General features: G+C 35.1%; 1 protein-coding gene across 6 annotated transcripts in view; it reads left to right on the top strand.

Annotated features, from left to right (window-relative positions):
* The window catches only part of QKI (QKI, KH domain containing RNA binding), a 142,789-nt gene that overhangs the window by 100,281 nt on the left and 15,063 nt on the right, over positions 1 to 27,445 (top strand). The window lies entirely within an intron of this gene.

The following is a 27,445-nucleotide window of genomic DNA, read 5'->3' as shown; positions in this document are numbered from 1 at the left end:
GAGAGGCAAGTTAGATTACTAACGATAAACAAAAAACAGATAAAAGCTGTATTAGGTTGTGATAAAGTGATGTGAAGGAAAACAAAGCAGGATAAGGGACTAGAGAACCTTGGATTAGGAAAGTACCTCTGAGATTATGATGTCTGAAGGAAAAAAATATCTGATTGAAATGTGGTGCAGTCATTTGGATATTCAAGGAGCTCTCTAAGCAAAGAGAACAGAAAGTGCAGTGACTCTGAGACATATTTCAGATGGTTCAAGGAGATCCAGTGAGGAACTTAGTAGGCAGGTGGGAGAGTGCTGGAAAATCAAGTTAGTGTGGGAAGGAGGAGATGGCAATTTACAGAGGCCTGTGACCATGTTAAGGACATTGATCTTAGTGTGAGATGAAAAGTTATTGGAGGAATTTGAGTAGAGGAGCAACATGGTCTAATTTATGTTTCAGAAGATCATTCTGAATAAAGGATAGACTTTGAGGACAATGGTGAAGGCAAAGATGCCAGTTTGCGAGCATTTGTAGTTCAGGTAAGAGATGAGAGTAATTGGGACTAGTTTCGAAGTATGAGTAGTAGTCTGATTATGGATTTATTCTGAATGTAAAGCTGGCAGGAATTTTGATGGATTAGCTATTGATTTTAAGGTTTTTTACCTTGAGCAATTGGAGTTCTCTTCTGTTTATGCTGTTGGAGGCACAAGTCAAGAAAATGGGTTTAGAAGTGTAAAACTTGAAATACCAAATGTTGACTCTGCATTTGGTTATGAACAGTCAGGTAAGGTGAGAAAATGGGGCTAGAATATGTCGATTTTGCAGTCGTCATCTTGTCAAAAGCTTTTAGGGCCATGGGACTGGATGATATCATCTAGACATTGGGTAAAGGTGTAGAAGACGTGGTCTGAGACTGAGCCCCAGGTACTCCACCAAATAAGAGGTCAGGAAGGAAGAGGAGGATCCAGCAAGGTGACCAAGGAAAGGAGCTACTAAGGTTGTAGAAAAACCAAGAGTGTGGAGGCTGGAAAGCCAGGAGAATGTTTGTTGCTGAAGATGGTTCAGTTAAAGTAAGAATGGACAGTTAACCATTGGATTTGGCAAGTAGTGGTCATTGGTGACCTTGTGAAAGGTTTTTTTTGGATGGTGGGTTTAAGAAAATGGGACAAGGGGAAAAGGAGTTGAAAAATTTTCCCGTAAGATTTCATTATTTATGTAAATGCTCCTTTCAGTACTCTTGGCCTCTCAGCTGTTTTTTTGCTTCACCTTCAGTTCTTACCCTCTGTTCCGTATCAGCCTCCCACTCCGTGGTGATTCCTTGGACCTTCTGAGGGAGCCTCTCTAAATATACAGCAGCAGAGTGTCCAGCAGTGGACAGTGCTCTTCAGTGAGAGATGCTGCATTAATTTGGCAAGCAGAGTTAATTAACTTGTGCATATATACTTCTAGGATAAATCTCTTTAAGTAGAGTTACTAGGTTAAAGGGTAAATGCATTTTAAGTTTCAATTACTTCACTCATATTAGAATTTCTAAGTTGCCTTCCAGAAAATTTGTACCAGTTTACAGTCCTGTCGATGTTGTGGTGAAAATGCCTGGTTTCTCAACACAGTCACAAACCCCTCTGAGTATTACCAGTTTTTAATCTTTGCTTTTCTAATAGTTTCTTAAAGTAGCCTTTCAGTCACAAATATGTGAAGAAAATAATTCTCATGGTTCTTAAAACTATTTAAATTAGGTTAATTTTTATATTAAGGAAATTTTTTTAAACAAAAACTATTTTTATCTTTATGTTCACATCTTTAACAGGTACACAATCCCTAGTTACACGTCATTTCTGTGGGGAATGTGATTTGGTTTACATCATCATTTACAGAATGAATTTGTAGCTGAAGTGTGGAATTATCTTCATATTATTTCAGTGTAAATGTCTGTTACCTAACCGTGTAGAAATAGGTTCTTTTTTGGAAGGATGTAGAAAGAGACCTGTGCGTATTTTAATGTGTTTGTGCCCAGTATGTTTAATGTTACATAGCAAAAGATCTAGACCTGGCTTGAGGGACCTGGGGTTGGGGAGGGGAGAGTGGTAGACTTTGTGCTTGATTTAAAATTTCATAATTAAATATAATAAATATTCCAGTTTATAGCTTACATCTGTAGGTTTTTAAGGTTAATAAATCTGGGTAAAGATTGTACTTGTACTCTATATGACACGATTCTAATTTCTTTTGTTGTTAGTAATTGGGATGATTTGAAAGTATCTCAATTTCTATAACCACATGTAACTAAATGTTTGGAGTTCAAATCATTAAATTCAAAATGGGGTTTCAGAACAACCTTATCAAGTAGGTTCTTTTTTCCGGCAAGCACATGGAGAGAAACCTTAGCATTATCAGAGCAATTAGTAGTTTTTTCAGAAAGTAGTTCAGTATTCTAATTTCATTGCAGAGGTAATAAAGGGTTTTGAGATGATCACAATTCATTCATTAGTAGAATCATAATATTTTACCTAACAAACTCATTTACTCGGGATAGTGCCATTTTTATTTCAAATGTTTCTTTGATTTTAATAATCTGTTTATTTTCATCTCTTGTTTCTTATATCACAAAATAAACCATGCGTAACTAGGTAAGAGTTATTTCTCTAGTTACATGTAGTGTTTTTGTCTGGCAAGTCTAAATCTGTTACCATCAAATATCTACTAAAAATAATCCTTTCCATCATAAGTACAATTAATCAGTTACTTAAATCTCATTTCCATAAACCTGAACTATATACCTTCTTCAGATTCCTGTGGTCTTCAGTATACTGTCCTAATTACAATGTGACATTTTGTGAAAATTAAATCATACTCACCCATAGAAAAGAACTAGTGAGCGGTGTCCTGATTCTGCTCATCTTTGAGGAGTTAAGTCATCCTTGGCAGAAATCACTGCTGGCATAACTCTACCTCCAAAGAATTCTTGAGCACATAAATTCATGCTGACCTAGTCGAAATAATCTTGTTTCACTTTTAGTCTTACTCCATTCAGTTCATTCTCTCATAAGTTAGTAAGAGTGATTTTTTTTTTAATGTAAATCATATTAAAGATGATCAGTGATTTGCCATTTCACTCCTTGGAAAGTGGGGTGACGAGTGAGTTATCTGCCTTGAAACTCTTTGTTATATACCAAAGTGGCTCTTAATTGTAAACAAAGTAGAGGTAGTCGTGAAGAAAAGTATTTTAAAGTCAGAAGGAAAATATTTATGAAATAATTAATTTTAGGAGTTTAGATAGCTTCATGTAACTGTAAAGTAAAATTTCGCCTGTGTTATATGTATTTGTTCTCTCCAACTTGTCTTATAAATGGGAAGAATTTTGAAGTACTAGGATGCAGTATAAGAAAATGAGTGAAAAAAGTTTATTCCTCCTAAAATGATTATGATGATATCCTCAGAGTGACTGGTAGAATTTTACTAATTATGTAGGTAGAACATTGGGCAAAGGTTGTATAGGAAGAAACAATGGTGTCAAGATTTGATACAGTGATAGCCTTCTTATTTTAAGTGCACCCTATGAGGAAATTAGTATTACTTGGAATTACCAGGGATCTGTGATTCTGCTTTTGTGGTTTCTGATTTTATGTAACTGCTTTGTTCTGAAAATTAATTGGGTAGAACAACTATATCGCTTTTATGATTCTGACAGTTTTACATTGTAGAGTATTTACTAATTTTAGCTAAATATTTAAGACAGGATATGTTGATCATTTTTGTTTGCTATTATTGGAAAGTGGTTCTGTTTGCTTTTTGACACATTTGTTTCTTTAATTAAACTTATGCAATGTAGTTACTAATTTAATGTAACCCTGTAATAAATTATTATTTTGTAATTAGACAAATGGCAGTTACCAATTTTTATATATCTAAACCTTATAGGCTTTTAGTTACGTTTGTTGAACTTGTTTATTATAATCAGAAGACTTTCTTCAGATGACATTTTAATGCTTGTTCTCTTATTCACATCATAATTGTCACTTTCTGTGAGCCTTTCAAAATAAACTGGGCTGTTAAATTTCTTGGCTGAACTTCTTATAGTCTTAGCTTAACATTTACCTAACGTGCTTACACGTATACAGAGTTCTGTGAAATAATGATTTCTTATCTTTATATATTACTATTCAAATCACTTTAACATCTATATTTGATCCTTGCAGAGAGCTTGTGTTTTAATTTATTCATTTTCTGATTTTGTCATCACGTGCTTTCATTTTCTTTATTCTTGCTGCACTGATGTAATATGCTATAAATTTACATTTCTTTTTGCCTTTTATAACACAGTATCTAAACCTACTTTTAATTAATTTGGTCTTAATATCCTCATGTACATATTAGGACAATTGATCAGTTATTATACAGGGCCTTGTTGACTATTTTAAGGACTTTGGCTTTTGGTCTAGGATGGGTGAAACCATTGGAGTGCTTAAGGACAGGGGAATGACATGATCTGATTAATATTCTATAAGGGTTACTGGCCTTCTCTGTTTAAAGCAGAATAAAGCACATAAGAGTGAAAGAAAGGAAGCTTCTGTAGGAGTCTGTAAATTATGGCCCATGGGTCAAATCCAGTCTTTCACCTGTGTTTGAATAGCCTATGAGCTGAGAATAGTTTTTATATTTTTTAATGACTGGGGAAAAATTGGAAGAATAATATTTGAAAAAGAAAATTTCATGAAATGTCAAAATTATAGGAAATTCAAATTTTATTGTCTGTTAACAAGTTTTATTGAAACACAGCCATGCTTATGGTTATTTATTTACATATTACCTGTGGCTGCTTCTACGCTTCATGGATGAGTTGAGTAACTGCCACAGAGACCATATGCCCAGAAAAGCCATTTACTGTCTGGCCCATTACAGAAAAACCTTACCGATTCCTGGACTGTTGCATTAATTCAGAGGAGAGGTAATGGTAGGTTGGGCCAGTGCTGCCATAGTGGCAAGATATGGTCTGACTCTGAGCATATTTAAATGAAACTGGCAGTTTTGGGTAATGGATTTTCTATGGGATGTTAGAAAGCAAGATGTCAAGGATGACAGCAAGATTTTTAGCGTGAGCAACTGAAAGGATATAATTGCTATTACTTTGATGAAGAAAATGTTAGCAGGAACAGATTTTGAAGAGATTATTAGTAACCCAGTTTTAGATCTAGTAAGTTTGAGATGCCTGTTAGCTATCCAGGTGTAGCTATTCTAGTATTCTGTTCAGATTAACAAAGATTTATTCCAGGTTGACTGTATTTTAGCACAGTAGGGGTGCAGAAAATTATTTAAAGCAGTATGTTTAATATTTAGGGCAGCAGCATATTTCCCTAACTGTATTCCATTAGATACTTTTCATAGGTATTCAGGGTAATGGAAGCCTTTAATATACTATTGAGTATTGTGAACCTCTTGTAGAAACCATTTCCAAATTCAGTTGACCATCAAATTTTTGTTTCTCAATATATTCACATCTAGTGTTGTAGAGATACCTGTTTGAGAAATAATCCAGAGACTTATGAGTCTGATTTAAATACATATGAGCTGTTTTTTTCTTTTTCAATGCTGAAGAATAGTCATTTGAAGACATGAAGGAAGAAAAAACTCTTGAGGAATTTCTTTTTTTTTTTTTTACACATATAATAAAAACTCATTCATTAAAATGAACAATTGAACAAATGTACAGTTTGTCATTTGACAACTGTATACACTTAAAACCACTACCACAGTCAAATTTCCATCACCCTAGAAAGTTTCTCTCTTACCCCTTTGCCATCAGTTAACCATTTGCCCATGCCTCCAGGGATTGGGGTTAATTTTGCCTTTTTTTTCCTGTTGTGGTCTCAAAACTTAATTTTTACCCCCAGCTTTATTGGTTTATGATTGATGGATAAAAATTGTTTGTATTTAGATTGTTACAGTGTGCTTTTTTTGAGGTGTACAGTGTGATGATTTGATATACATACACATTGTGGAATGATTATCACAGTCGTTTAACATATTCATCACCTCACATACTTTTTTGTGTGTTTAAGTGAGAATGCTTAAGATCTCTCTTAGCAAATTTCAGGAGTGCACTACAGTGTTATTAACTGTAATCACCATGCTGTACATTATTTCCCCAGAACTTAGTCATCTTATAGCTGAGAGTTTGTACCCTTTGATGAACATCTCCCCATTTCCCCCGCCCCACCCCATCCCCTGGCAACCACCTTTCTACTCTCTGGTTGCATGAGTTCACCTGTTTTAGATCAGTTTGCCTTTTCTAGATTTCATATAAATGAAAAATTTTGTGCCATGCAGCATGGCTTTTTTTTTTTTTTTTTTTTTGAGGTTCATCCATGCTGTTGCATGATGCATCAGTGGGTTGTTCCTTTTTGCTGATCATTATTGAATATATATGCCACAGTTTGTTTATTCTTTCACCTGTTGTAGTTATAATTTTTATTTCTCTGAATACAAATGATGTGGAGCATAATTCCATGTGCTTCTTGAGAATTCATCTACCTTTGATGAAGTATCTAAATCTTTTTATCATTTTTTTATTGGCTTGTCTTCTTTTTCACTGTTAAGGTGGTTCTTTATATATATTGGGAGTAAATCCTTTATCGAACAAATATTTTAATCCATGGCTTGCCTTTGTCTTGTGTTTTTGTAGGAAGGCTTTTAATTACAAATTCAATTTCATTCATAAATATAAAACTACTTAGATTTTTTTTCTTTCTTGTTTTTGTATTTTTTGAGGAATTTGTCCTTGTCATCTAAGTTGTTAAAATTTTTGTCATTAAGTTGCTCATAAGATTCATAGGATCTTTAGTAATGTCCTTGCTTTCATTAATTATGTTAGTAATTTGTGACTTCTTTTCTCCTTGACCAATCTAGCTCTAGAGCTTTATTCATTTTATTGATTTTTTTAATGGGGTAAGTACCAGCTTTTGGTTTTGTTGATTTGTCTCTATTTGTTCCTTTTCAATTTCACTGATTTCTGCTTTTATCCTTTCTTTGTACTTTATTTGGGTTTAATTTTATTTTCACGCTTATTAAAGGTGGAAGACTAGTGACTTAAGACCTTTCTTTTCCACTTTTGAGACATTTATTTTATAGATAAAAATTTCTCTCTGAATAATGCTTTAACTGCATCTCGAACATAATATATTGTATTTTTATTACCATTCACTTCAAAATATTTTAATTTTTTTTATGATTTCTTCTTTGACTAATGGATTATTTCCAAATGTTTCCAAATATTTGGGACTTTTTAAATTCCATCATATTGTCTATTTTGGTGACCATCCCATTTACACTTAAAAAGACACATATTTTGCGGTAGTTGGGTATATGTTTTATAAATATCATTTAGGTGAACGTGGTTGAAAACAGTCAGGTCTGTCCTTATCCATTTTTTTCCCTTGTTTTTGTTAATTATTGAAAGAGTTGTGTGAAAATCTCCATTCATTCATTGTAGTAATATGCATAGTAGTGTGTTCTCCTTGATGGCACTGAAATGGCAAACTAATTTGATATTCACATATGTGTATCTGTGTATATATAGCTTACATACCCTATATGAACAGAGTTTTGCATCATTAAAAAAAAATTCACTCTTTGTTTTATATAATGGCAACTTTCCCCTTGTTTTAATTTTGAAGTCTTTGCCCCCACACCCAGGGCCAATTATTTTATGTATAATACTTTCTATAGAGATAGTACAAGCAGTATATAGGTGGCAGTCAGTGTTATAGAAGATGTTATACAGGTTCACTGGAAGGTGTCACAGTGGACCGGGGTACTTAGGGAAGAAGACTTCACGTAGGTAGATGAGACTTGAGCTAGAACTTCAAGAGATAGAGTTCCCAGAGACAAAGGAGATGAGTATATATGCCTTTTAGAGGTAGGGAGTTGTGCATTTCAAGTCATTAAAAGTGGTAACAGATGCAGTAGAATTGCACAAATTATGTATGGTCAGGGACGGTCACTTAAACTCAGAACTTTTATTTCCTCATTTGTAAAATTCGGTTATTGTTGCTTACTTGCCTTAGAAGGACTTTATAAAGGTAAAGGTTATTATTTTAGTTATATGGAGGTACAAGACACATTCCCTCTTTTCTCCTTTTTTTTTTTTTTAAATGTTATATGGATTGATTACCTCAACTGCATCATTAGCCATGTCAGTTAGAAGCTCATTCCTAGTCACAGGAGGCACCACACCAAAAGAAAGTAGTTCTGTTCCCTAGCTCCAGAATATACCCTCGTTGCTAGTCCATGATCTCATCAATGTAAGTTTTTGTTTAGAGTGGCATAATAAGAAAATTGTGAACCATCTAATATTACTAAAAATAACACGTATAAAAGTTTCTCCACGCCCCCCCACCACACACAAACATAGGCACATTCTCCCCCCACCACGTACACACACACCCACACTCACTATGGGAGTGCATCTGCCATCTCAAGGATCAGATACTATGCCTCTTTCAATTGTTTTTCATTCCAGTTACTTGAAAAATAATAAATAATACTATCTTTTAATCATTAATTAGCTAAGATCTTTTCTCATCTTCTCTAAAGGAAAATAGGGGAATATTGTTGCTATAAAGACTGACTGGGAAAGTAAAGGTGAGGGATGTATGCCCAGATCTCCTCTTGGTCACTCTTGCCTTCCTCATTCCGATTTTCCTTGCTTTCAGTAGGAGTAGAGGTAACAGAGTTCTGTTGGGAGCTGGGATACTAGATTGGGAAGACTGAGCCAGCTGAGCCGCACTAGCCTGAGGTAGAGAAGTTAAGTGATTGCAGTCCATTGAAATTGACATTGTCTCCTAATTTAAGATCAGCCTTGGTACACAAGATGCCACCAGTCCCAGATAATTCATAAAGTGCTTGTTTTACTTTTTTTACTTTACGGTGGGTATAGGCTTGTCCTTTTTTTCCTCTTCTCTTCAAGTTTGCTTATAGGTATTTGAGAACTTGACCATGAATCAGTTTTGAATATATAGCTGCTCTCTTTATGAAAGCATTTATACACGTAGAGCTCAGTAATATTAAACCAAATAATTGGCCTAATGGATTCTAACTTATTTCCAGCTGAGGATTTTGAAATTTAAAGTTGTTGCCAGTTATTTTAAGACATGTTATAAAATTCAAAAAAGATTATCGAAAGTAATTTAAATTCAGTTAAAAAAACTACGTTTGTCAATGTCATCATAATTTGGGAGAGTAGTAGAAAGAGAAAGATCCATCAAAAATTTTTTTTATTGTTTCCTTTCCATATTTCCCAAAGATTGTCTTCTGTCTAATACCATAGCCATCTGAACTCATAGATAACTGTGTATTAATTATAACCTGAAGATACATGAGAAGAGTTCAAGAGTAGGACAGGAAGAGAGGTAATGACTCTGGAGATAGAGTAGTCTTATCTTAGAGTTTTTAGCTGGGTTGTTAATGAACTGATGGCCCTGCATTTAGTTCTTGACCAAAGGATCGATAACTGAAATCTCTGGTATCCTTCGCCTCCTTTTCATTTTATTGGGAAAGAAGGTAAGGTATTAAAAGATATATTAAAAGACATCTAGCTGTAATGCACTTGCCCCTTGATAGAGCTGTAATGTGAGAGAGCATCTCTCTCATGTAAAGAGGGTGTTGCTGCTGTTTTCTGCTTTGCACAACCATTTTAATCTGAATGGGAAATCTGTCTAGAGACCCAGAGTACAGCAATTAGCATTCTCTTCAGAGTGTCAGAGCAGAATTACCATTGTAATGGTTTAGCTGCTGGATAAAAGGTTTGAATTTAGGTCTTCCTGTCTGCCAAACTAAATGAGTTGCCATGGGAATTTTTAAATGTGAAAGGCGTTTACACAAAGCAATTTGGCGGGTTTGAATAAACTCATAAATTACAGGTTTGAAAGGAGCCAGTCCTTGCTTCCGCTCATATAGGGACTGTGTAGAAGGCTGATGGCGTCTTAAATTCTTACTGAGAATAAGCTGATCCATGCTCCCATGCAGACAATCCGCTTACTAAGGCTTGTCTTTTCACTAAATACAGTACAGTAAGCACATTTAAGGAAAGATATTTTGTTCCAGATTTCTGGAGGAAAAAAAGTCACAACTCTAGACATAAATTTGCTTTATTGAATTTTACATATATCTTCAAATAATGTTATTAATGTGATTGTTTTGTTTTAATAAACATTAACCTAATATTAACCTTAATTTTGCCCAGTGCGTATAACACACATCTTTACATTTACTTGTCCTATTTGTCTCACAAAGGTGAACATTTAAAGCTTTTCGGAAAATAAATAAGGTGCACATACTCGTAAACTGGATTATTCAAGTTGCATGTAAATACTTTCAGAGAGAGCTTGGCTTTCCTTTGTCTGTCAGAAGTACTGGGTTGTAGTGTAACAATTTTTTAGTGAGAAAGTGTTGCCTTAAATGCCTAAGGTGATGAACATTACTCATGGCTCTATAACCTCTCCTGTCCTCAAGATATCAGTAATAATATTAGTTCCCACATTGGTGTTTTATATCTGCCCTCCAGAAAAAACTCAGTGAAATTTAAGTATTTAAAATTTTGAGACTGTAAAATATTCTCACTCAATAAATAAAGTCTTTGGGGAAGTCTATTGACATTTTCAAGCCCCTCGGTTACAGTTTCATAAGGAAAGTGAAAAATTGGTTGTTGCTAACCTTGGCGGCCTAAAAATGTACATGCATCTTTCAGAAATGTTTCACAAGAAGATGCAGGTATACATCTGATGCAGGTATGTGGAGTGATTGTTTAATTCAGATGAGAAAGTATAAAATAACTATTTTAAAAGTACATTAAATATACTTTTGTTTATGTATTCATCTTTACTATTTACAGGATAATTATATATCAAAGTAGTAGTCTGATTAAAATCCTGTAGTTCTAAGATTATTGTTGAACCTTAATAAATTAATAAAACTAGACACAACGACAGGTAAGACTTTTAAAAATCTCATTTAAATTTATAATACAAAGACCATCAGAGAACTTAACAGATCTTCTATCTAGAACTCCTAGCATCAAAATGGCATAACATGTCACATGCTACGTGTAAGGTACTCCGATGGGAATGGATGTGTACGGCTTGGTAAATATGAGGAGACAGAAAAGTACTTGCAAAAATTGGAATATGCTGATTAATTTTTCTCGCAAAGCGGGATGATACTAAATACAATTTAATTGGATTCTTCATACCCACTGTGTCTTTTTATACCCACTCCACACTGTAGCTGTGTTGTTTATTCTGCATTGGTGCAGCAACAGGAGCATTGTTTCAGCTAGATTTTTCCCAAATAATTAAAAGCACTGTATCTTTGGATAGATAGCAGTCCGTACTGACAGGTTTAATTAAGAAGTGTGACAAGGTGTAGGTTTTAACAGTCACTGCCAAACCAAAATTTTATAAATCACTGAGCAGCTGTGTGAGGTCTCTTTACTCTCTTGTCCAGCCGTAATGTTACCTGGCATTGGGTCCAGCTTTTGAAAACCAATAGAGGGCCTTTTCTCCATACTTGAAGCTTCAATTCTATGTAGCTCCTTGGTGATAATAATAAAGTATGTCTTGTCTGTGGTAACTGTGAATGAACTCTCACAAATACAGACTATGAAAAACATCCGCCTTTTCATTTTTATAAAGATTCATTGAGGGGTATAGCTTTTCTAAGTCTAAAACTTTGTTGGGATTGACAGAAAAGTTTCAATAGCTTATAACTAAATCTGAGGTATTGCAAATATAAAACAACAGATTCTGGGTGTAGAATAATAGGGCAATGTGTGTTTATTCCTGAGAAATATTTTTGCAGTTTATATAGGAGGTCCTTCCATTTTAATCTCATATTCCATGCATCCCTCAGAATTTCCATGTTGAATGCATTATGTAACATTTTATACTTGCTTATACTGTTTATTCTTGAATATTAGTGTTTCTATTCCATAATTAAATATGCTTCTCCCTGGCTGGGATAACACATTTTAGTTTTTTCTATGTCTATTGAATGTATGATATTCTACACAGATACTCTAGAATTAATTCAAAATATAAATATTTTTATTAAAGATTTTAAATTATTTAATAGAAAAATAGGTGAGTGAATTCTCAGTGTATCTTCTTTAGTTCAATTATTTTCATACCTCCCTTTAATTTGTTTGCATGCCCTTCTGATGGTTGGTAAGTAGCACCATGTTCCTTACATATAGGTGAAGCATTTGTGATACATTCACTTTATATTAATGCACACTGAAATTGAACTGACGAAAAAGTTAAGAAAACCAAATGCTCCTTATTTAACTTGTTCTTATTTTTTGATCCTTATGTTTAATTTTTCTTAACAACATTTCAAATGTTTTAATCTTATGGCATTTATAAGTAAAATTCAGATAACTACCATTGTGTGATTTTAATGGTATATTAATGATTCAGATGAGTGTTTTAATATTGTTTCAGGTAAACTTATTTGGAACCTCATCTTATGGTTTGATTTTTCTTCTGTACTTTTGATAACTGAATTTTGAAAATCTAATTTTAAAAGTGACACTCATTAATAACAAGACTTCTCCTTTATGAGAATTATTCTGAAGCCTATGTTGCAGAATTGTATAAGTAGATGTGTTTTATTTTTTATTCTTTTAACCTTTAATGCCTTTGTTGGAAAAAAATCTTGACTGTATCAGTCCAATATAAATTGAATTGTTCTTAAAGTTATGCCATTCAACTGGCATGGCATCAATATTTTTGCTAAACCTCTTTGTAGAATGTAGTATCTCTAAGCAAGTTAGCAGATTCATGAATTCGCTTACTTTATGATACTTTATAAATTCTGTGAATGATGACAGTATGCTCTGTTTAAATAAAATACTTCAATTACTGAATTTAGCATCTGTGGAATTATACTTGTAGAGATTAAAAGACTCACTTAGAGACTGTCAAAAGCAATTCACTTCACAAAGTTCTATTGAGAAACTTTTATTTTACCAGGCCAGAAACCAAGATGTCAGTACGTAGAAAGATTTAGATTTAGTAATATAAATAAGGACAGAACTGACTTTCCCAATTACTTATTTGATCACTTGATGCTTGTTCTTCAGAAATATCATGCTCTCACTAAAAGTAGAGCCTTTCCAGGATAATCTCTCCAATTTGTTTTTCTTAGGCAGTCTCATCCATAACTATATCTCCAAGGACCAGTGCCACAGCGATCACTTTTCACTATACTTTTAATGTTGAATTCCAGACCCCCCTAGTCTATTCAGCATCTCCCCACGGAGGACGTATAGGCATCTCAGACATAACGTTTCCACAGCTGCAGTCACGTCCTTCCCTGCCCTCCTCATGCAGTGATCCTCCCATTGTTTTCTCTGTGTGGATGACATTAGTTGCCTAGGAGTCACATATCCTTCATGCTAGCTTCTGCTTTCCCCCAGCCCACAGTCCTTTCCATCTGCTGTATCACCGGGTTCTGAGTCTGCTCTTCATACCACATGACTCTTCTCGTTTCTGTTTTCACTTTGAGCTAGATCTTTGGTGCTCCCTCCTAGTTGAAGCCAGAGCTCTCTCTCTTTTTTTTTCCCCTCCCTCTGTTTCTTCTTCTTCCAATTTTTATTGAGATATAATTGACATACAGCATGTATAGGTTTAAGGTGGTGTACAGCATAATGATTTGACTTATATACATCACAGTAAGTTTAATGAATATCCATCATCTCATGGATACAGAATTAAAGAAATAGGAAAAAAATATTTTCCCTTGTGATGAGAACTCTTAGGATTTGCGATTTTAACAGCTTTCATATATAACATATGATTTATTGTATTTTTCATGTTGTACATTCCATCCCTAGTATCTTATAACTGGAAGTTTGTACCTTTGACTACCTTCCTCCAATTCCCACTCCACCCCCAGCCTCTGGTAACCACAAATCTTATCTCCTTTTCTATGAATTTGTTTTTTGAAATATAATTGGCCTACAGTCTTATGAGTTCCTGTTACACAACACAGTGATTTGATATTTCTGTACATTTCAAAATGGTCACTACGATCAGTCTAGTTTCCATCTGTCACCACACAAAGACATTACATAGTTACTGACTGCATTCCCCACACTGTGCATTTCATACTCATGACTCATTTATTTTACAACTGGAAGTGTGTACCCCTTAATTGCCCTCACCTATTTATTTCTTCCCCACTGCCCACCACATCAACACCTGTTTGTTCTCTGTAACTCTTTCTGTTACATTTGTTCATTTCTGTTTTAGATTCCACAGAGCTCTGTTTTTAATACGTAGAAGTATCATCACACTCCCTGTTTCAGGTTTTCAGTGTCTTTCTGTCACTGCATGGTAAAAAAGAAAACTGTTTGGCATGGCATTCATAGCTTGTCTCCATCTGATGTGTACCTAACTTTGCAGTTTTGCTTCATGTCATTTCTCCTTTGCCCACTTATATTGCCCCGCCCCCATATTAAATAACTTAGTTTCCAGAATACTCTTTGTTTATTTGGTGTATTATGATAACCTCTGGATTGGATGTGGAGGAAGTGGATAGGAGGTTTCATAGTAGAAAATAAGATAGGAAAAGGCTTAGGAAAAATCATAAGAAAGTTTTCTCTTAATACTTCAATGCTTTGAACAATTTAAAACTTCCAGTGAAAGACCAGCAGATAGGAAACTTTTTCCCTAAAAACACTACGCAGTATTTGTCAGGTTTATTTTATTTTTTATTTTAATTTTTTATTGAAGTATAGTTGATTCACAGTGTTGTGTTAGTTTCAGATGTACAGCAAAGTGATTTGGTAATACATATGTATGTATGTATATATATATATATATATATATATATATATATTCTTTTTCAGATTCTTTTTCATTATAGGTTATTACAAGAAATTGAATATAGCTCCCTGTGCTATACAGTAGGTCCTTGTTTATTTTATATATATAGTAGTGTGTATATATTAATCCCAAGCTCCTAATTTATCCCTTTCCCTTTTGGTAACCATAAATTTGTTTTCTATGTCTGCGAATATTTCTGATTTGCAAATAAGTTCATTTTTATCATTTTTTTTAGATTCCACATATATGTGATATCATATGATACTTGTCTGACTGACTTCACTTGATATGATAACCTCTCGGTTCATCCATGTTGCTGCAAATGGCATTCCTTATTTCTTTTTTATGACTGAGTAATATTCCATTGTATATATGTACCATATCTTCTTTATCCATTCATCAGTCAGTGGACATTTAGGTTGCTTTTGTCAAGGGTTTATAATTCTCATTATAATACTCATACACAATTGCAGTAGTGTTTTGCTTTGTTATGCATAACCTCTTAAAGAAAAAGTTCTATTCTTCCTAAATTTCTAACACATTACTGTTTTAACAGGTGTGTTAAGTATCTACTTACATTCGTTGGAAAAATATTTGTATTATGCATACTAGGAACCTAATCATATAGTTGGTTTTTGAAATTAAGGTGTGCAGTCTTTTCTGCAACAAATGAAGTGGTGTGCTCCAACCAGCATGCAGTCAAAACTTTGGTTATATAAAACATAAATTAGAGAATTTCAGACTCAGAATTACAAAGTTTTTTATCCTATGGGAATTTCAATAATAAAAGATTTTTGGAAAAGCTATAAATCTGATTCTGTAGAACCAAATTATAGCAGGAGAGATCCAGAGTTGAATTACTTATAACTCTGGCATGAGAGCCAGTGCCTTTCTTTTCACCATCAGCAAATTATTCCTTAAATATTCATACCAAATATTGAAAGCACCAACCCATCCCAACAAAAAACTTCTTCCTTACATACTGAAGATCAGTCGACTTTTAAGTAATATGTTGCTAGCCAGTATATATGTTGTTCTCTAATTCATTGCTTCCTAATTCCATTTCTTATCATGAAAACTCATGTTAGAAAAAATACTAGTGTTTGTATATTGATAACCAGTGGTAAGAAATGTGCCACCACTCATAATAATCATATAAAGCTGATGCACTAGAGCTTGTTGAAGCAAAGAAATGCTTCTGTAGTTTAAAAACCAAGTAAAGCAATGATTCTTACATTTGATCACGATTGTAGTTATAAACCAATTAAAATATCTTTGAGCCACTCAACTTAATCTTTTGTGGGTGTTCCTAAATTAAAGAAATAGAGTAGTTTCTTTATAAAGCATACTTCTTTTACATGAACCTGGTTTTAGCTATTGATTTTTGTAAATTAGAAGTATTTGAAACATAAAATCTGCCACTGGAATGTAACGTATGTAAGAGTATAACTAATTTTATATATGTCTGATATTTTCCATGATAAAAAGAAAAAAAACTTAAAGTATGAGTAGATTTTAAGAACTATATGTATATGATACATGCATATAATACATACATATGTAAACATACATAAGTACATGTAAAATATACTAATACTTCAGTATTAAAAGCAGTAAGCAGGAAAAACAAGCAATATTTATACTCTCTAATCTTTTTTTTGTGTGTGGTTGCTGAGCTAATTTGTCAGGTGAATGCCACCAGGCAGAGAGAGTACATGTAATCTGTTTAGTGAATTAGCATATTTTAGTAACAGCCTTAGTAGATGGTCAGTTTTCATGGGGAAATCGCCGCTGTTTCTTAAAAATACCTAAGAAAAAGCCCAGTTTGAAGGAATTATTCAAGGAACTCAGTGGCATTGTTCTCACCTGGTTAGCAATTATTTTGTTTAGATTTTGTTAATAAGTTATTGAAGGGGCCATAAATTGAATACTATCTTTGTTTAACTATATACATAATGGGAAAGCCTTTTCAGGACACACAGGATACACATTGTGTATATCTTCTGGAATGAAATGGGGAGTAAATAAATGCAGTTCTTCTTCGTGCTGTTTATTCAAAAGAAGTAATCTCCAACCAGGAGAGCAGTTATAACAGTATTCTTTATAAAATGAAAGGTTCAAGTATTTATGAGTATGGAGAATATTTTGCCACCGCCTTACACACATACGGTTGGTTCTACCCTCTAACCATCTCTCACTTCTCATATCTCCATCCCCACTGGGATTCTGTCAGCTCAGGATATCATTATGTGTTGCCTGGATTAGGAACCTATAATTGCCTCTTAATCTTTATGATCCTACTATACTTTTCCAAAATATTCTCCTTATTGAAGCTAAAGTGATGCTTCTAAAATAGAAATCTAATCGTGATTCTCCTTAGGTTAAAATACTTGAATGACTTCTAATTACTCAAGAGTATGTCCAATTGCTTGAATATGACTTGCAAACTATTATTACCTTACCAGCCTCATTATTTATCTCATACTCCTGATTTCTAGGTTTTTTGAACATGTTCTTTTTCTCAGAACCAAGTTTACTCTTTCTCCCCTCTTTAACTTTACTCATCCTTTGGATCTCAAATTGTGTATTACCGTGTGTTGATACCCCAAAGCCTTCCCTCCGGCTCATCACCAGCCCAGGTTTAGTGCAGCACCCTTGCAGTGTGTTGCTGGAAAGTCCTTGTCTGTCTCCAACTCCTTTCCCCAACTCCCCCACCCCCGCACCCACTACCAGTTTCCAGGAGGGCAAACCTTGTTAGTTAAAACCTATCCTAGAGATAATGCTTTAGTAAACATTTATATAACAAATGTAAATTTTTAGCATTTCAAGGACTATAATATAAAAACTTCGGGTAGAATATTTCATAAAAATAGTAAGATATGAAATTGAATAACAAACATTAAAGGAAAAATCTCATTCTTAATAAAACCTACATGAGAATAAAAGGACTGTTTCCCTAGAGTAGTAGATGATGGGTAAATTTTAAAATACAGTTTTAAAGCAGTATAGAAGTGCCTAGATTTGAAAAGACAATAAATACCTAAGTCAAAGTTTGTTTGAGTCCCAGTCATTTCAGAGAGTTTTCTGCTTTCAGTTCCAGGGTACATCCTACTGAAGAGAGTAATGATCCTGTCCTTGGTAGCTTAAGATTTTGTTACTGTTTTCTCCCTCTCTCATGGTATACCATTGGTGTCTTTTTCAAAATAGGTCAGTTTAGCATATATGGAAAGAAATCTGTGTTGAGGATGTGCCTCCCTTCCGTGATGAACTTATCAAGTGTCATAGGGAATGCTTGGCAGCCTGAGTTTACCTGTTCTCTTCCCAGTGCTTGCACTGACGTTATGTACAGTTTAAACATTCAGCCAAGCCTGGAGGTCACACCACACAACTATCATCTGTGCCTGACAGTAAGTTCCTGCTGCTCTTTGGAGGAAGGACTCTTGGGTTCTTACAGTGCTTTCCGGCATTTGTCATTTTTTTCACCACTTAACAATTTTGCTTCTGTTGATAATTGTATGTTATTAAAAGTTTATGGGCTCATTATTAGATATGGTGTGATTCTTAATATTCATAAAACACCTCAAAATATAGGATAAACATTGCAGCCACAAAGGATACAAAAATAGCCAAAACCCAAAATGACCATGCATAATCAGCTTGGTTGAAGAAAGTGGTTTTATTGATTAACTGTGAAAATTAATAAGGTTCAAATCTTTTAACTTACAGATTGCTTTCCTCTAAAATAAGGTTTGGTGTACTCCAGCAGAACAGCTGTTTCACTCACAATTGGTCCTGCAGTAGAAAAACAATTTTCTAAAGCGAGTTCTAGAATTGACTCCTGTTCCTAACAGTCAACTGTTGTACTTAACTTTCCCTGATTTATTTTATGCCTACTCTAAGGTAGTTTCCCTCTTAAGAAATAGGAGAGTATTAGCAATTTACTTCAGAAGTAAAATATTTTTCACCCCTTAAAGAAATGTGTTATTTACATTCCAAGTTTTATTATTATTTGATGCTTCAGGTGTGACTAAATCAAACCTGGCTTCCTAGGTCTCATTGGATGGCTGAGTACAAGAAGTATATATTCACTTAGTGGCCAAATTCCTGTCTTTTGTTTAATTTTACCCTAAAGTGAAGCCAGCGGGAGAGATAGTACCTGTATTATATACCTTACAGAGTTGTAACAGGATTAAATGAGATAAGAAAGGTTAAATTCTTTATTAAAACTTAAAATGGAAACTTTTATTCAAATCCCAAGGGAGAGAAAAAGTCTATTAAAAAAATGAAATACTTAATTAGCTCAATTATTTTTTTCTGACCAAGGAAAGTTGATAAGAGTCTGAATAACCTGGAACGAAAATTAAAGTTCAAAAGACAGTCTTACCTTTGCCTTCACTGCGTTTGCTGCTGCTGTGCATCACAGTAGTCAGATGCTACCAGGTGACGTTTGAAGAAATTACCAGCCTTTCTTCCTTCCCTGCTTTGTTTCCCCTTGATCTTAATTTGAGGTTTTAAGCTTTTAGTCACCTGTTTACAGTGGAAAGTTTGTCTTTAGATATCTTATGAAACAACAAAGAAAAGAAATTTAGGTGGGAGGCAACCAAAATGAAGGGCTTCAGGTGTCATCATAACTGTATGAAAACTAGTTTGAAAAAAGGGAAATCAGCAGTGATGACTTAACATTGCTGTGAGGACCAAGTAGCTTTCTGCTTTTGCTCTCCTTTGAGGTCATTAGACTATGCGTGATGACTCAAAAATGTCATGAATATATCCTGATGGGAAATGGGTTACTTTAAAGGGTCCCTGTAGAAGATTGACATTATACAGCAGTATTACCTGGAAGTCTTTCAAGACCATTTGGGGTGAATTAGTAATTTTGTCAGAGATACTGATGGGTGAGTTTTAGTTCTCACAGTTAACCCCCTAAAATCGTGTCACATTTTATCTGTCTACCTTGTATGTATTCTAGACAGTCTGTAGGTATCATCAGATTCTTAAAGCAGTTGGTGATCCTTTCCCATACTTTTCCATCTGGTCTTCCACTACACCCTGTGTAAACTTCTGTCATAGTATCTGTCACTCTTTATTGAACTTGCTTTACCTTTTTGTCTCTCCCCGAGCTACACTATAAATCTGAAAGCCAAGGACCACATCTAATTCTTTATGTTCCTGGGCAAGTGATTGCTCTTTGGTACATAACCAGTGTTTTGTAAAAACTAACAATAATACTAATATTTTTCTCCCTATAGACTCAGTGCTCACTCTGAATATATATGAGTTTAATATGTTCTTCTCAGAATTTTTGTCATGCATTTATTACAACATCCCACAAGCGAACACACCAATCCCCCTCACCATTGCCATTGCACGTATACTTTTTAAAATTGAAGTATAGTTGATTCACAGTATTGTGTTAGATAAATACTTTAAAATTTTTTTGCTTACTCCTCTCGTATACCTCTCACAATGAATAGATTTTTAGATCATTATTTTCAGGTTCCCACTCTTCATTTTCTGCTACAAAAGAAGGCTCTCTTAAGTTCACAGGTTGTAGTTATCCTTCCTTCTATTGCCCCAACCATATAGTTTGATAAAGTCCACCTAAAATACAATCAACTTTACAGAGGTCTTTTTTCCCCCTTAAAAAATAATGATGTGGCTCTACGTGTATTAGTATGTGTCCTGAATTGTGGGTAATAGTAATCTTTCAAAAGTTTGTCATAGCTATTGATCTTACTATAAAGAATAAAATCTCAAATTGTATCATACTGTATTTCACTTAAAGAAATAACATGCTTATTATGAGACATACCTTGTCCTTTCTGAGATCGTCACTATTTTCAGATCAGTCTGTTCATAGCTTTTTGAAAAGACAACATATTATCCTAAGGTAAAAGTATTTGTTTTATATAATTTAATGTAGCTTATGTATCATTGTATATGTGTGTTTGTGTGAGCGTGTGTGTTTGAGGGTTTTAAGCTTTTCTGATTAAATAGAATGCCTCATGCTTTCTCTCTACCTTACCTTGCTTTATCTGTGGTAAGTTGTTGCTGCTAAACCAGGTATTATGATTAAATGGGAATATGTTAGATGGTGTAATTAATGGGAAATAGATAAAAATATGCTTAGATTTTTGTTTTTCTCCTTCTTGTGTCTAACATTTTGACCCATGAACTTTTCAATGAAACGGTCTTTTTTTTTGCATATTATTTGAACTAAGGTCTTGCTTTGTAAAAGATCAGCAGGCTGTATCGCCCAGATGACGTAATGATGCTAATTTGACTTTGCCTCTCCACTGTAGTAGAGCAGCTCTGATACATCTTTTTGATACTGAGTTTCTGTAATGATTCTGGGAATTTGGCTGATGCTGTTTGATTAGTGAACATCAGTCTTTTTGTGTTGGACTTCTCATGGTGTCTGCATCATAGTAGGTGCTCATTAGCCTCTGTTAACTGAACGTTGAAGACCAGGAAAAGGAAGGAACGTGGAATCAAGGAACCTTAATATAGTTAGCAGATCATCATAGAGTCCACTTACATTTTTGACAAAGAATGAAGTTGGTGACATAAAAGGAGGAAGCTGGTGTGGCCATAAATACCAGACGGGGAATTCAGATTCTGTGAGGCAGTGAGGGAAAGCCACTTCTTCATCAGGAAAGCAGAAACCACACTGTATTTCAACAGACAGAATTAATAAAGTAATTGGTTAAATAGGTGCTGAGAACTAAAAAAAAAAGGAGAAAGGAGGTAGGATATAATACAGATTTAGAAACTCTGGGAAGCTTAGAGATTAAAGACAGAGATTGATACTGTTACTAGATCTTAGACACTTTCAGTTCTGTGCAGAGGTGAGACCTCTGACAAAGTGGTGCCACTTGGCTGACAGTGGAAGCTCGGTAGCTCAGAGGAGTGGATACCCTGGTTCTAGCCGGGGGTGTAGGGTACACAGTGAAGTTGGTTCTAGAAGTGCCAGGAAAAGGTGGGGAGCCTGGAAACAACTGGCCCTGGCAAGGTGCGCAGCTGAGAACAGCTGGCACAGGAAGGAGCATTCCTTCTCCCCTCGGCCAGCTTTTCAGTCTGGTTTAATGCCCTTCCCCGATCTCAGCTGTGAGAGCCTGACAAAACCAGCTGGCCAGGAAGACGCAGAACCATGGAGAGTCCTGGACTCAGCATTTGGATGCATGTAGCAGATCAGTTGGGAACTTAATAATTGCTGTCATCCTGGAGAAAAATATTATGAAAATGTTGTGGGAGATAATGTTTCTACTAGCTTTAGAGGATAAGTTGAAGTACGTAGACCTCAGGTTCATATTCAACTCTCTCTCTGACATCTCCACCGGGTGTTTAAAGTACACATTTCAGGCTCAATATTTCCAAATAGAACTTTTGATTCCATATCCCTCAGCTTTTATCTTATTAAATGGAGCCACTATCTACTTTATGGTTTAATGCAAAAACTTAAATATCATTCTTACATGTATTTTTTTTCCCTCACCTCCTACATCAAGTCAGTCATCAAGTCCTATCAAGTTAACTTTTTCCATCTATGTTATTACCTCCACCCTAGTCCAGTTCTCCTTCTGTCACCTGGGCTGGATTAAAGCTTGTGACTGGTCTCTTTTAATCGTACTCAAGACCCCAACAGTCCATTGACAAAGTACTAGAATTGAGCCTTTAAAGACAGATGATTGTATGTCACTACCCTGTGTAAAACCATTTATTTCAATTTATGTCGGTTCTTTGTCAGACTTTTTTTTTAGTTGGCAGGTGTAGGTGATGATTACTTTAAAATTCTTCATGAACTTTGGTCACTCTTCATTTTCTCCTTTCTCTGCTTTTTGTTCACCCCTTTTCTCCAAGTGAAATAAGTCATGTGATTTTTCTTTAATGTTTAGAAAACCTTCTCTACTTATTTCAAATTCATAGAAAACGAAGAATTTTTAAAAATGTATTGAGGAAGCTTACTTTTGCAAGTCATTGGAGACTATAAAGAAGACCAGCTTATTGGTTATTAGTTAATTTATGGCTCAAGTCACGTGAGAAATTTTTTTAAAACAACATGAAAAAATTGAAGAGATAACATATGGCTATATATGATTGATTCCCCCATAAGGAGCAGCAAAAATTGAGGAAACTGATACGATTATTATGGGAATGACTAGAAAAGGCTATACTCTGGAGAGGCCAGCGATTTGGGCTATTAAAAGAGGCATACACAGCATGCGTCTAGACAGGCTCTTGTTTAACTTAGAGGCAGAAAGCCACAAAGGTATATTCTAGGGGGCGGTGGACAGATGGTTTTGACTAGTGCAAAACATTTGGAAATAGGGCTGCTTTATACAAGTCATTCAGTGCCTTGAACGCTAAGCTGGCAAGTTTGGGCTTTTATTACAGGCATTGGTTCAAATTTTGTATTACATGTTTTTTCTTCATTTCTTACATGAAGTCTTTGATGAATTCAAAAGATACTTCCATTTAAAGCCACCACGGTATTAGAGAAAGTTTGATGGAGAACTTGGATGAGGTACTCTGATTTGAAAGCCAGTTTTACATTGGTACCTTATGTAACCTTGGATAAGCTACCTAACCTTTCTGAGCCTCAGGGATCATAAAGTACCAATGCCATAGATCTGTTATAAGCATAAATGCTTAGATAATAAAAATATAATATCTGATTCTAGTAAGGTAGGACAGTGTATAAACTGTCCTATTTAAAATGTTAAAACCATCTTATTCTCATCTAATACTAACCATGACTTAATTCTATCTCAACACAGCCCTTAAACATAGCTGTATCTCAGAGTAATACATGCATAAGTTATATATATATATTTATACAGATTCATAATTTGTCATCCATAATTGCAAGCCCCTAGGAGTTCAGCAAAGTGTATGTATAGTCTGTCTTCATTCCACTTAGTATGTTTTTATGTTTGTTATAAATTGGATTGAAGTATTCCACCAGGCCCATTGGGGATGTTATGTGATCATTGGTGTATTATCTTTCTACAAATCTGAAAAGTTCTCAAAACACTTCTGATGTCACAGGTTTTAGATACAGGGCAGTGAACTTGTAGATAAGTTAGCAAGTGTTTGTCATATTTTTAAACTTCTATATTTCAAAGATAAAGGTGTTTTCCATAATATTTTAATAATCTTTACATAATGTTTTCCATGCAAAATACATCTACCAATGGTCCAGCAGTTCCATTCCTAGGTAGTTATCCAAAAGAATTGAAAATTTATGTTTACAAAAAACCCTTGTGCAAGAATTTTCACAGCAGCTTCAGTCACAATATCCCCAAACTAGAAACACCCAAATATTCATAGCACAAGAATGGATAAATAAACAAAATACTACTCAGCTGTTAAAACAGATGAACTGCTGATACATGCCACAGTATAGGAGAGTTTCATAAGTACACTGAGGGAAAGGGGCTGGACGCACACCAAAGTACCTAGAACAGGCGGAACTGAAGTGTAGTGATAGGAATCAGACCAGCGGCTTCTTGTTGGGGGTTGACTAGGAAGAGGCAGAAGGGGGCTTTCTAAATTGGTAGAAGCGTGCTATGTCTTGATGTGCATTCATCAGAATTGAATGAATGCTGCACTCAGATCTCTGGAATATAAGTTATACCTTAGTTTTTTAAATATAGAATAAATACTTAAGAAATGAGAAGCTATGAGGTCCAGATGAGCACGAGGATTCAGCATTGTAAAATAGCATTCACGTTTCGTTGCTTAAGAGCAGCTTCCTTTGTTACAGATGGCAAAGTCAGTGTTCCATCTTCATAGCCATGCTTGTCCCTGAGCACAGTCCTACAAAAATACCTTCTCAGAGATGTGTAACTTGAGGATGCCACACTTGATCAGCTTTCATCTTTGGGAGAAGAGGAAATGTCAGACTCCCGGTGTGAAGCCTGGCTGGTAGAATCTCTAGACTTCTGGACACAGAAACAACCTAGTAGTGGTAACTGAAGAAACCAGCAAGTTTCTGACTTGTATTTGAAAAAGAGGTGTCACACACCTTCAGCAGCGTTCAGGCAGGTATATACTGCCAAGTTCCCTTGGCAAAACCAGGACAAGGTGATTGAAATAACCACTTCTGTGTGAAAGGGATTCTGTAATGAACTCTGCCATCTCTTAGGGCACAGAACATCACACTCTGAGTGCAGAGTTGGTAGGAGTGGTGAGGACATCTGAGAGAAGCTCATTTTGGAGTGAGACCACCAGGTTCAGAGTCCAGCTTTACCAACTAAATTCTGCATACCAGCCATAATGTGGTATCATCCAGTGTACATACCGTAATTCATAGCTTGTAAGTCTCAGGGGCCTCCAGTGACGTCGTTAGGGCTACTAGTAGATGATGCCTAGTGAGAGCTTTGCTGCTCTGGGTTTTATCCCACTGTTGGCGGGGGCTGCGGGGTGGGAGGGGTGGTCTCTGCTGATGTCACTAGCTCTGTTTTTCATTTCCTGCACCCTGCGGAAGGCACAAACATGCACACATGCACGTGCCCTGATGTGCACACACCTGTTTCTTCCATCATCTTTCTCTGTGCTTCTCCCAGGTTTGGCACTGCATCACCAGCTACTGAGGGTGGTTCTTTTATACCCAAAAAAAGCAATTCAGCGAACACATGTGTTTGAGCACTGCTTCCCTGTACAGGGCTCTACATGAGGCACTGTGTGCCATTGCTTCTTTTATCTGTGTTTCTTCTTATTTTGCTGATGTTTTCCAGTATATATCACTTTCTCACTGTGGAAGGTGACTGAAGATATGCCTATTGCTTTTTTTAAAAGTTTCTAGAGTATAGTTTATATACTTCTTTTGGTATTCCGTTATGTATAGATTTAAATTTGAAATGATAAGTTTTTAGTATTCAGTAGTTTTCAGTAAACAAGTTAAAGGAGTTTTAAAATGGATTTCTAATTCTTTTTCTTCCAATGATAGTGCTTACTTGTTTTTATCTTCAGCAAGTAATTGCTGTGTCTTTCAAGTAAATCATATTACTTCATCTTTTTCCCACTCATCTTTGTACAAGTTCATTGGGATCAGAGAATAGTAATTCTACAAACATGCAAGTATCTTCCATTTTCTACTACTGCAAAGTAGGTTTCTGAATAGTTGGTAGTGGCACGTTAAACATTGTCTTCATGATGTTTCCACTCATCTTTAAAAAAAAATTTTTTTTGTGGTTTGTTAAAAGCCCACTCAGCAATTCTCTTTATTACGAATCAGAATATCCCAGTGCTGCCATGGGGCCAGAGACAGAATTGTGTAACAGGAAAGGAGAACTGAGAAGCTTGTTACCCATCTGAGTTCTACTGCTTTCTTGAATCAAGAAAGACCAATGTTGCATCAGAAAAAACGTATCATTGGGTTACTTTCCTTTTAAATACCAAGTCCTAAGGATTAGATTATGTGTAAAATATGTGAGCGGCACGTAGTTCCATTTCTACCATCATCTTCAGGGATGAACCTTAACTAGATGGTCCTTATCTTTCTGTGGCTAAGTTTATCCTGTAGGGTTTAGATGTTTGAGATTTGGAAATAAATAAAGTTAAAGATTTCTCATACCAGTCATTGAAAAAATAAATCCTAGCTGATGACTTGAGGTGTGGGATGTGTGGGGAGATAGTGATAAATAAGAAATATGCTCTGTTCTCAGGGAGCTTGCTGTTTGGTAGCAGTGATATACAACAAACTATAATCCAGGGCAGAAACAATACAATCTAGGGATGGCCCTTTGAGAAGGAAAGCATTTAGGTTGAAGTTTGCAGGGATAAAGTAGGATTTGGAAAGAGGGTTGAGGGGTGGAGTGGAGTACAGAGGAGCTTTCAAGATGGAGGAGATCAGAATATGACAAAGTTGAATAACAGGGAGTGCTTTGGTTTGATTTATGACATAAGATACGTGTAAAAAAAATCACAGGAGATTAAATGGTTTAACTTGAGAAGACGGCTTGGGACCAGATCATGGGTAGTTTGAATATATTATGTTTTTAGATAGTAAGAGACCATGAAAGGTTTTGAGACAGAATATTCATACTTTAAGATGAAAGTTGTGTTCAGGGCAGTTAATCTGGCCATTGTACGTAGAGTAGAGAACAGATTCTATTTAACACATTATTGCAGAGTTTTGGTAGTAACCAATATTGACAAGAGCAAAGGTGACAGTAAATGGAGAGGGTGGGACAAATCCAAGGTAAATGGAATGGCCAAACCTTTTGATGATCAGGGACATCCCTGGTTTCTGCCTCTTGTCATAGCATAATTATTAATAGCACCCCTTTTTGCTATTAAAGTTTCTTGGTTTGGACAGTGTATCATATGACAACCCTAACGATGGATTTGCTTTAAAATTGGTAGCACTTGCTAATGAGGGGAGAGAGGGATGTTAGCATAAGAAACTAGAATATATATACAAATTTTAGAAATTCTTCTGCTTATAATTTCATTAAATTTTCCTTTATGGAGAACTAAACAGAAAATTTCCTTACCTAAATACAACAATCAAATCTTACATGTTTAAAATTCGAGTTTTTGTTTTTGTTTTTTGTCTTTAATGAATACATTTGAG

This window comes from Camelus dromedarius, chromosome 6 (genome assembly GCF_036321535.1).
Source record: "Camelus dromedarius isolate mCamDro1 chromosome 6, mCamDro1.pat, whole genome shotgun sequence".
In the NCBI taxonomy this organism is placed as follows: domain Eukaryota; kingdom Metazoa; phylum Chordata; class Mammalia; order Artiodactyla; family Camelidae; genus Camelus; species Camelus dromedarius.
Note: the sequence above shows the minus strand (reverse complement) of the source record. Positions and strands in the feature narration are given on the sequence as shown.